The sequence below is a fragment of the Lytechinus pictus genome, chromosome 16 (genome assembly GCF_037042905.1).
Source record: "Lytechinus pictus isolate F3 Inbred chromosome 16, Lp3.0, whole genome shotgun sequence".
Lineage (NCBI taxonomy): Eukaryota > Metazoa > Echinodermata > Echinoidea > Temnopleuroida > Toxopneustidae > Lytechinus > Lytechinus pictus.
In genome coordinates, this window is record NC_087260.1 from 19,818,288 (window position 1) to 19,830,705 (window position 12,418).

The 12,418-nt window shown below is 38.5% G+C and overlaps 2 non-coding genes across 2 annotated transcripts; both read left to right on the forward strand.

Moving 5' to 3' along the window:
* The first annotated feature begins 12,064 nt into the window (after positions 1-12,064).
* On the forward strand, positions 12,065-12,136 carry TRNAE-CUC (transfer RNA glutamic acid (anticodon CUC)). The gene has a single exon. It is a non-coding gene; the product is annotated as a tRNA-Glu (tRNA).
* A 210-nt stretch (positions 12,137-12,346) lies between these two features.
* TRNAE-CUC (transfer RNA glutamic acid (anticodon CUC)) lies at positions 12,347-12,418 on the forward strand. Its single transcript has one exon. It is a non-coding gene; the product is annotated as a tRNA-Glu (tRNA).

Genomic DNA, 12,418 nt, shown 5'->3' on the forward strand with positions numbered 1-12,418 from the left:
ATTGGGCAAGAATGTTGGAAATTTTCAAGGTTCTTCTACTACTTCCGACAACTTATTTCGTATACCCTTTGGGTCAAGAAATCGATATTCGCTTGGCAGTGTCGCCAACTTATATGTACAAAATAGTTGGCGCGGGTATGCAAGTTGCCTCAGACCACCGACGAACGTTTTGCCTGTGGTAGACATGGGCACTGGAGAAGTTGCCCAGGTATCAGGAAGCAAGATCCCAGCAAGATTCATCCTTCAGAGATAACAATGCTCAACAGAGTTAAATGATCCATTGATCATGGTCAAACTGAGCAAGGTAAATGTCAGTTTTGTTCTGTATTTGACGAAGTGTGGTATTTGAGAACTGAAGAGTAGAATGATCAGAAGGGCGTAGCAAAGGAATCTATTCTTGATTCTACCTAGTCCATAATTATATGTTAAGAAAAGATGTGTTATTTTGGTTGAATTCCACTTCTTACTAATGAACCTAGACATAGATATGACACAGATCAAACAATCTGGAATATATTGACTACTCCTGGTCCGTCAGCGGGCCCTTCTAAATTAAGAAATATAGAAACAGAGCATTGTTGAATTTGTTTCGGTTGGGAAACATCGAGTAACGTTAGTGTTGATTCGACAAGATGTGCAGGGTAGGAGGAAGAATTTTATTTGAGAAATTATGAGTATGATCAATGAAATTCAGAACCTTTGGTTAAAGGTAGATTGAATGCTTCCTTACAATTTGGAAATCAACTGATGCATCTCAATTTGTTGTAGATGTCAATGAACATGGTTACAAATTACCTTACAATAAGATGATAAGTCAGCATTGACATCGATCCCGATTTCGTTTCTGAAGCCATTAACGAATTATTATTAAAAAGGGTTTGGTTGTTGAATCCACCACTACACCCCATGATGTTACCCCCTTTCAGATTCAATTCAGAGTTCAGATATAAAAAGAGACTGATTCTTGGTTAACGTTATGTCAACTAACACTTGTGGAAGAACACTATTATACTTGAAGACTGGAATGTAGTCATGTCTTATTTAAAACAGGGAGATTTTATGCTTTCCTTTGAACTTAAGCAAGGTTATCATCATTATTACATTTTTCAAGTGCATGAAAAATTGTAGGCTTTAGTTGGGATTTTGGTAGTGGTACAAGGTTTTTCTCCTTTTAGGTGTTGTCATTGGGTTGGCAACAGCTACCTTTGTTTTCATTACACGATTTAAGCCTATCGTTAATCATTGGCGTATAGAAATGGTATTTTCATTTTTTTTTTTTTGTATATAGATGATTGGGTCGTGCTGCTTCCTTTGATTCGTATGATACTATGGTCAAGACGGTGAAAAATGACTTACTTGAAGCAGGTTTGATACCAAATGTTGAGAAATATCTCAATGGACTCCTGTCCAGTGTTTGGATTGGTTAGGAATACCACGGGAAAGCAGAGTAGCTTATATAAAGATTACTGAAAGAAGGATGAAGGATCTTGAGTTATGTTCAGATTCATTTCAAGCAGAATTGCCTGAGGTTTCAGAACGAAAGATCGTAGTTATAGTTGGAAAGATACATTGTATCCAGTGTTTGGCACAGTTACTCAAATTAAAAACCAGATTTATGCATCACGAAATCATCCGGAGGGTACATTGGATAGGACATAATGTGATCAATAGTGATGAATTAATATTCGTGTTCTTCTTCTGGAGAAGAATTTGCATATTCTTAACGTAAACATTATTTCTGCTTATTCAGTTCCACAGACTTTCATCTATTCTGATGCAAGTCCATCAGGCTGCGGGGCCTGGGTTTCTGAGTGCGCAGGCATGAAATGGGATGAGATTGGTTTGAGTTTGAAATGGTTAAAAACTCCACTTGGAGAGAACTCAAGTCAGTAAGTATGACACTGCAAACAGTTGTATCTCACATGAGACATAAAACTGTCAAGGTCCTCTGTGATAATAAAGGAGTAGGATCGATTGTATATAAAGGAAGTATGATTGCAGAATTGCATGAGATGAGTTTACACATCTTTGAGTTGTGTAAAAGAAACAACATTAGTCTTCACGTTCATTGGGCTCCCAGAGAGGAGAACCGTTTTGCAGATGCATTAAGTCGCATGCTAGATTTTGATGATTGGGGTGTGTCAGATGAATTTGTCGGATTTTTGGACAAAATCTGGGGCCCTCACACTGTGGACAGACTTGCGGACGATTTTAATTTCAAAATTAAGAAGTTCAATTCTAAATATTGGTGTCCCCTAATAGATCATGTTGATCCCTTCTCATGTGATTGGTCGGGCGAGAATAATTGGTTGGTTCCACCTATCGAATGTATAGCATGTATAGGGCAAGTACTTAAGCATCTGAAGGTTTTGTTCTGCTAGGGGGATTTTGGTTGTTCCCTTCTGGCCGTCTGCACCCTTCTGGCCGATTCTTTTCTCTGAACAAAGTGATTTTCGTTCCTTATTCTCTGAATACTTCAAAATTGATAATCCTCAAGGAATTTTCGTTCAAGGCAGAAATAATAATTAACGGTTTGTGAGAGATGGCTGACATGAATGCTGGTATGTAATAAATCCATTTGATGGAGGTTAATTCAAAATTATACTGTTGGAATGCAACATATAATTTTTACACGGCCGCATGGCAGATAGCTGCATAGCTATAGGATCCACTTATGCTGCAGAGCAAAGAAGTGGTGATGGAAATTGGAGAATGTTATGATTATGTAAAAGGATAACCATCGTAAAGGTTGATAAGGAATTGATATGAGATTTCATTCTCAAATTAGTTATAATTTACTGGCGGCGGAGCTCAGAATGAAGAAATTGGTGATGATTGAAAACATTCAAAGTCTCAAAATTACAGAATTCTTGTGAATGAAATGTTTCAGAAAGTTTTTTGCAAGTGTTTTAAGGCAAAAATAAATATTTTCGCAAAGGAAATGAATCCCAAAGCTATTGTTTTGCTAAGCCTTCAAGACGATTGAAACGAATTATGATATGGAATTGTGATCTAATGAATTTCATACTGAAATTTTAGTGAAAATATAAAACCACCTGGTTTGAGGATAGCTGCATAGTTAATGTTTAATTTTGCTGTCATGGCTGTAAAACGTATTAGAAGTGATTAAATTTTGAGAATTTGATAAGAATGACTGAACTTGAGAATTTATCACAATTTGAATATATTGTGTTGAGATAAATATATACCAGCTTATAAGTTTTGTTTAATTTTTCTTAAATCCAGAAATTCTCTTCATGAAGGATATGATATAACTTTGAACAAGGTCTTGACAGCTTCGAGAGCTGATAACACTATGAGTAAATACAACAGAGCGTTGAATACCTGGAGAGATTAGTGTAAGCAAAATAAAGTAAATTCTGACACAGCAGAACCAGAAGATATTAGTCGCTATCTTATTCATTTGTATCAAAGAGAAGCTCCTTATTCGAGGATAGAATCGGCTTTTTACGCCATTAAGTGGCATTTTGACTGCAAGCCAAGGATGAATGTTAATCCCTGTGATCGCAAGTTCATACATATTGTTTTACAATGTTTAAAGAAATTACTAAACAAACCGATCGTTAAGAAAGAAGTTATAACCCCAGACATTTTGAAAGCAGTTGTTGAGAAGTATGGATCTTCAACGAGTCTATTAGATATTCGATTATGTGCTATGATTTTGATTTCCTACGCAGGCATTCTACGATTTGATGAAATGATACATATTCGTAAATGTGATTTAGACTTGTATTTGTCTCATGTGAATACTTTCATCATGAAAAGTAAAACCGATATTTACAGGCAAGGAGCATGGGTTCTTATAGGTGCTACAAATTCCCCACCTGCCCCGTATTAGCTTTGAGGAAATATTTGATTGCAGCGGGGCTTAACGATGCCTCTGATGAAGTATTTCTTTTTAGGCCTCTAAATTACTGTAAATCCAGTAATAGTTACAAGTTAAGACGTGGACAGTTGTCTTATACTAGATGTTTAGAATTATTGAGAGAGGCGTTGGCGAAAGTAGGGTTGAATCCAAAGAGTTTTGGCATGCATAGCCTCCGAAGTGGCGGAGCCACAGCAGCAGCGAACTTTGGTGTTCCAGACAGGTTGTTTAAGAAACATGGTAGGTGGAGGTCGGAGACTGCTAAGGATGGATATATTAAAGACAATATGAAGGATTGTCTTTCAATTTCTATGAATTTGGGGCTTTAGAATTATTTTTATACCGGGTAAATTAGCCTCAGCCTAGTATGATTATACGTATAACTTTGTTAAAGATGGATTGTAGGCGTTCGATGAGATTGTTGAATGAGACATGTATTATTATCATTATACATTTAAAGTTGGTTAAATTGAAATGATTGCGTCGTGTAACTCATTTTCTTGTTTACCCGTTCTTTGATTGACTGAGAGGGGGAGCTATAAGTTTAGCTTGTCTTGCCGTCGAAGCTTGGTGCTCCCCTCGAAACAGGTATGTTTTTTGGAAAGTATATAAATGTTTTCTATTTCAGGTGTTGATGTTGTTGCACTGGTTGTGCTTAAGGATAGTGAGGCGTGACTGAAAATAATTTATTCACGATTGAGAGTCGAATTAGGGAATAACACAAGAGGAGTTGTTTTATGTTAAATGGTTAATAGTGCACTTTGGGCCATGCAGTGGGGCCAAAATGGGGCACGCAACCTATGAGGTTGATGGAGGTTACGATGCTGGTATCGGTCGTGGTTATAGTGATGTTGTTGTTAAGTGTAATTGTATTGACGATGTTGAAGATGAGGATCAGGAGGAAGTGGCTGATGAGATAGATGGGTTGTGGAGGAGGAGAGTAATGATGACGATGACGACGACAACGACGACGAAGGTGATGATGATGATGATGCTGATGATGATGATGATGAATATGATGATGGTGGTAGTGGTGGAAATAATGATGGTTGGATGATGATCATGAAGTGGTGGTGATGATGATGATGATATTTTGTTTTTGGTGTCGATGATGATGATTTTGTTTGTGGTGGCTGGCGATGATGATGGTTTCGGTAAAGGGTGATGTCGTATGGTGATGAAGACGATATTGGTGCTGGTTGTAGATTTAGCTGATGGCGATGGTGGTGATGATAATAGCTATGGTGCTGATGACCATGAAGTCGATGGGCGGTGGTGATGGTGGCCATGTTGTTGTTATGTATGATGATGATGATGACGACGACGATGATGATGATGACGGTGCATGATGATGACATGGACGATGATGGTGGTGTGGTGAATTTGCTTTTAATGATGATGACGATGATGATGATGATGTTGCTGCTGCTGCTAATGATGATGATGCTGATGCTGGTCCTGCTGCTGTTGCTGCTGCTGCTGCTGATGATGATGACGGTACGATGCATGATGATGACATGGACGATGATGGTGGTGTGGTGAATTTGCTTTTGATGATGATGCTGATGATGGTGGTGACATACGAAACACCGATGAAGTACAGAGCAGTAAATCCATTCCGATTATTTGTTTACAGATGTTCAGACAATGAAGAGGGCTCTAGAAAACACCGAACAGTTGATATCAAAACAAGTAGAAGCTCTAGCAAGGTAAATGTAAACCTTAATAAAGACAATATTAACATTCTCTCAGGAGAACACTCCAGCATGAAATTCATTCATAATAATTATAAAAAATTATTCGCCCAGAATGGCGCTGGCACATTCAATTTTGAAATTATCTATAATACCCTAGAGCCCTTGCGGCATACGTTACATAATATTATCATCATCATCGTTGCCCTATATGGCTGGGTTTAGAACTGACTTTCATGAATGTCAGGTCAGGCGACCTCTGGGGGAGATGGTCCATTTAAATAAGCCTTTGGTATGATTCTGTTGGGGATCGAACCCACATCCCCGGTTGCTGAGTTGGGTGCGGGGTTGAACGCTCCGACACAATCATGTTCATGTTCATGATGTTATACACGTAACTAAATAGCATGTGACACTGATATTATTAGACCGCTGTGTCTGAAAGCAGACGCATACAAAAATCATCTATCATGATCTTGAAAGAAGGCAAAATCCAGACTGGTATGTGGTATCTGAGTTTATTCCAAGAAAACCAACAGCCTCGCTGTTGTAAATACATATTGATAAAAAAATCAAATGACTTAAGTACTGAATTTATTCCAATTCCAATTGCTTTAGTCACTTTCCCGCCAAAATCATGCCCTGGCTGGCTTGAAACGAAAGCCTCCTATAGGGGGTACATAATTGAAACCCCCAATTGACTCTGGATTGGTCAATTACACTGGTCAGTCCAGTCAAGTACAGAGGGATGCTTGAATGCATCCATGAAGGAATTTTGAACAAAAAGCCATTGTTAACTAAGCAAGTTCTACTAGCCTGTCTGCAAGACCAATAAGGGTATATAGCCAATTTCACATTACAACAATCTTATTTCCCCCTTTCAATACCGACATTGCATAGATATTGTGTCATTTTAATGGCAAGATACGAATGACTAAATACGCTTTTAAAAATTTCCCGGCCCTTATATTACATATTTTTTTGATGGGGGGGGGGGGGGCTTTGACCTATAATCCATCTAAAAAAACAAGTGATTATCATTACAATGATTAAACTGTGAGTCGAACAGGGAATAGGGGAAGCATCCACACTTAAAATGTTGGGCAACATACTGTCCACTGTGTTGGAGAATGTATATTCTTTAAAGGTCAAGTCCACCCCAGGAAAATGCTGACTTGAATAAATAGAGAAAAATCAAACTAGCATAGTGCTGAAAATTTCATCAAAATCGGATGTAATATAAGAAAGTTAGGACATTTTAAAGTTTCGCTTATTTTTCACAAAACAGTGATATTCACAACTAGGTGACTCAGTCGATGATGTCCATCACTCACTATTTCTTTTGTTTTTTATGGTTTGAATTATACAATATTTCCCTTTTGATAGATTTGACAATAAGGACCAACTTGACCGAACCATATAGTATTAAACTATGCTAATTCTACATGTTCAGGGAGGAATTAATCGTTGTATCACTTGACAATGAGGAGAAAATTAGAATATTTCATATAATAAAATACAAAAGAAATAGTGAGTGGATGACATCATGGTCTCCTCATTTGCATACCAGCCAGGATGAGCATTAGAATTGTTATGTGAAATCAAGCAAAACTTTAAAATGTCATAACTTTCTTATTTTACATCCGATTTTGATGAAATTTTCAGTGTTATGCTTGTTGGATTTTTCTCCTTTTATTCAAATCAACTTTCTGTTTGGGCGGACTTGTCCTTTAAAAAATAATATATATTCTGGGCACTAGTAGTTATCCAATTGAGGAAATTTATTACCCAATTTGGGTAGATATTAACCAATAGTTGTGTGGACAGTATGTTGCCCAGGGTTGGGGGGGGGGGGGTAGCCCATCTATTTTAAGAGTGTCCCATTTATGTTGTTTTTGTGTGTTTATTAAATTGTTTTGTGATTGATTGTTTTTGTTTTTGCTTGCGATGCGAGACGTGTATGGTGAAGGTGAATTACAGGGGGTCTTCCGCCCCATTCAAATATGGTGATATCTTGTCTCTTCGGTGAGTTTATGTCTTATTGTACGTTAAAATAAAATAAAGAACTTTGCGATATAGCACGTTCAGCATGTTCAGTCATGGATAGCGGCGCCGCGGCGCCAACCGTCTTAGATGAAAAAAAAAATTCAGTGAACAACATGTCGTGGCTGACGATGAATTGTGAATATATCATGTATATTGGCATGAATTATATTTTACCAGTATGCAGCTATGATAATGCTAAGATAAATATCACACATAATCCTTTTTAACTCAAATCGACATTTTGTCTTCTGTTTTAATCTCAAAGGTTGGAGGAGCGCGTGTATGACAAGCAAGAAGTGAGTATTATCATGCTTATGATATTAGTTTGATCTCCCCCCTTTCGTACAGTCGTACGGGTCCAAAACGAAGTATTTTCTTACATTACGCCTACAATGATTACGTTCGATAAGAATGAATGTGCCTGCTTGACTTTTTTATACTGAATATAGTTTGTATTAACTTGTCGTGTAAATAGATTTGGCATCTACAAAAGGAATGACAATGGCGACACATATTATAAAAAAATAAAATGCCTGTCATTACAAAAATAATATGTCATAAACTATTTCAAGTGCTTATAATTATGTTAACAAGAGTCGTGTATTTTTAGCTTCCACTTTTCTTTCCTAAACCATGTACAAAAAAGTTAAAATGACCATCTGATTGTGATTTATTTTGCATGGTCAGCCCCCCCCTTTCAATAACGCTCCACAGCCCCTGCATTCACTCTCTCTCTCTTCATCCGGGCACTCTCTCTTCCTCCCCCTCTCCCATTTAACTTTTCATTTCTATCATTCAGGAGATCAACAAATGCAAGAAAGACTTCTCCGTGCTCGAGAGCGACAACGTCTTGCTCAAGTCGGAAGTCAACCAGTACCGAAGCAGTGTGGTCGAGTTGAAGAAGGCGAGTTGAAATCGGAGAAGGCTCGACATGAATGTGTAATATTACATAGGTTATGTAGATTCGAATCAGTGATATGTCAATACGCCATCACGTGACCATAGCTGCGAGGATCGCATTTGTTATATTCTAGGTTTTGACGTCACCTCAGGGAATATAACTGCGTTGTATTGTCAATTGCAGCGTTATATTCCCTAAGGTGACGTCACTCGCTGCTTACAAGTTGCGTAATCAGGTAGTTTGATCTACGCGCTAGTGTTAATGCGTCGATTGCATGAAGAACGCGCTTGATGTATTTTCAAAATATTTTCTATTATGACGTAGATGGATCAGAGCTGTAGCAAGAATTTCGGGTTGGAGCCAGATGATGAATGCAATCTCTGATGGCGAATCCACATAGACTATATAATATAACAGATATTGCCTGGTCTATCGTTTTAATAAATAACATTTCAACTCCCCTCCGAAGCTATATTTTCCCTCGGGAGAATATTTTCCCTCAGCGCTGCGCGCTTCGGGCAAAATATAATCCATTGGGAAAAATATAACTCCGTCGGGGAGAAGAAATGTTATATTCAAACTCTAGGTAGGCAATATCTGTATATTATTGTAGCTTTAATGTAACTTTGTTCAATTGAAGGGAGGGGGTTGAAAAAAAAGGCTGAATGAATCAATTTGCTTGACATTCAAGCTGAAACATTACACGTGATTATGCAAATCCGATTATCCAAGTAATGAAGAAACAGAAGAGGAGAAAAGGGGGAAGTAAAGGGGGAGGGGGGAGGTAAGAAAGAGGAGTATTTAATATGAGATGCCTAGTGCGTGTAACTCTATAATACCTCTGTAATTCTGTAAAGAATGAAAATGATGTCAGCCTTTACTTGGATCATCTAGCCCCTTGATAAAATAGGCCTATCCAGACCCCGCCCCTGGTTGGGAAGTCTGCACACCGTTTCATGTTTATGATAACAGCCTTTCCGGAGTCTTTCATTACGCCAAACTATATAAGCGATTGTAGACAATAATATCAATAATTGATAATTACAATGGTTACGATTAAAATCAACAGAAAATCAGGACGTTGGAGGCGCAGCTGAAGGAGGTGACGACCTCGGATGGTACCGAAGCCGAATCGGATGGGGGAGCGGCCCCTACTCGCCGGGTAATCGAAATACAACCGGCAGCTGAGGTACCGTCCGATGTCAAAGGTCAACGAACTTTTAAGAAGAAGCAGAGTGCTGACGTCACAGAAGTAAAGGAGGAGAACGAGAAGTTGATCGACAAAGTGACGACCCTAGAGATGAAAGTAATCGAAAAGGTGAATTTTCTTGAAAACATCGGCTCTTATCCCCTCTGTATGCATTAAAGCGTAAAAACTTGGGGTTTAACCTAAACTAAATGACTTCAGGACTTAATCTAAATTTTGTTGTCGGCTGGTCATTAGGTATCTCGAAAATGGTTCAAATCTTGTGTGTGGCGCCCCGTTTGGTAGTACGAATAAATCTAGTGCTATTTCCCTGTTGCCCAGGAAACCAAGAACATGCGGATGGAGCATGATGTGAGCGAGATGCTGGAGAACATCCGAACCTCATCACCGGAAGCAATTAAGCATCTCCGTCGTTCCATTGACCTCACCCGATATCTACCGGAAGTTGAGGCCGATGAGGACGATGACCCCTCGAAGGAGGTCGCTATCGACGTCGGCGAAAGGTGAGTTGACCAATTCAGAAGAAGTATGGTGTTACCTGCTATGTTCAGTGCTTTGTTTTTTTGTTTTAGTTCAGTGAGTTCATAATGAATAATGATAGTGGTGTCTGGATCAAATCTGGGTTTTTGTTTACCTCAAGATTTGGTCACCAATCACATTAACAACCTCACATATCCCAAGCATCCTTTTTTTTTTAAGTGAAGAGAACTATGATGTAGTCAAAGTACACATAAGTAATTGCACTGCACAAGAATAATTCCGGTTTAAAGTTGTTTATTACAACTATATCAATTCGTATTACGTTATATACAGCCAATGTCATAGAAAATCGTGAAGACGGAGTGCGGTAGCGTTCATGCGTGTGCAGAATAAGTACATGTATTTGATTTTTTAGTTACTATGTGAGCTACAATCATGAAAGTTTCATCTTGTTTCATACGAATCGGTCTCTATCTAGTACAGTACATCTACATTCCTCTCCGGGAGAGCGCAAGATACACATTTTTGGAGAGTTCATGGTTCAAGGACCAAGCTCAGATAATAATATTGTGTCAATATTGGATGTAAAGTTATCTCAAGCCCTTCTATTGAGAATCCCCCCCCCCCAAAAAAAAAAAAAAAAAAAAAAAAAAAAAACCCGGCTGATTTTTTTTTGGTATTTTATATTATAATGTATATATCTGCTGGCAAATAAAACATATTATCTATTTCATTTGCAAATACTAAGGCAAAGTATATTAACAGAAAACGAAAGGATTGCCTTTATGAGAGTTAACAAGATGATGAATTGCGTTTACCATTTCGCCCTGCAGCGTATCGCCCGCCACTGGCCGCGATAGTGCCATTCAATCGACCCCTACTGCCACCCACTCGTACTCAATCAGTCCTACTTCGAGGAGCAGGACTGCACAGAGAACCGGGGGAGGAGGAGGTAGAGGAGCAGGAACTGGTCCTAGACCCCGAACACCGGCCCAGGTCCTGCGAGATCTTCGTTCTCCTGGCCATAAGTTAGGTTAGTCCAAGTCAGGTTTATGTAACATGTTAACATTGATTAAAAAGTATGGAAATAAATCACTTTTCCCACCCTTGTCATTATTGGCTATTTTTGAATAGATTAGTATGTAGGCAGCAGTTTGCTGCAATATTGCATTATCCATTTTATTTCTGGGTCCAACGCCGAAATAAGTTTTCAATTTTCTGTATCAATAAGTAGACGGAATGAGTGGGAAAATATCCCCTGTGATAAATTTATCCACACTGCATTAACTCTGATTAACTTCGATTCCAATTAAAATCGCTTAAAAACTGTTCTTCCTTAAATAATCAAACTTATGTGGAATGGCTTATTTTAATCATGCAATAAACTGCTTACATCTTCAATTATAAGACTATAATAGTCGTGATAGTTTGTTAGAATATTATTGATATGAGATACATCTCGCATGTTAAGAATTAATAGGTGTTGTAATTTTTACGTTAACCTCCATTTTTTAAGTGCCCTGTTCTTTCGTTCATAACTTCCTCAGACGATCAACCGGAATATGCCGAAGGATCCGAGCCGACCTTGGCCGATTTCAATCGAGAACGCGAACACTGCACTCGGCTAGCTTCGGAACTTGAAGCAGTGAAGAAAGAACTTTCCAGAGCCAAGAGGGAGATTGTCGGCCTTCAGTTCGGAAGTATGTTTCAGCCAGTTTTACAATGCTTAGAATAATCATAATTACGTTAGTAACTAGTTCGGATACTAAGGAGAGAGAGGGAAGAGAGCGAGAGTAGTTCAATGGTGGCTGAATTTAAAATCTGTGTATGATTAGATAAGAGGTATCTAATCCCATATGGTCTAGTGGTTAGGATCCGGCGCTCTCACCGCCGTGGCCCGGGTTCGATTCCCGGTGTGGGAACAACATTTTTTTTAAATAATTATAATTCCAGTATCATTCCAATATCATTTATCTTGGGTATATTAGAATTCACCCTAAATCAGATCATGATTTTACATTATATGAGAATATTATTTGTGGGAATTCTTTAGGGGAGATGTTTAGGATTCAGGTGTTAATATGGATCTTGGGAATCAATAAAGTGCATGCATACTACATAATAGTGTCCTCTCCCATATGGTCTAGTGGTTAGGATCCGGCGCTCTCACCGCCGTGGCCCGGGTTCGATTCCCGGTGTGGGAA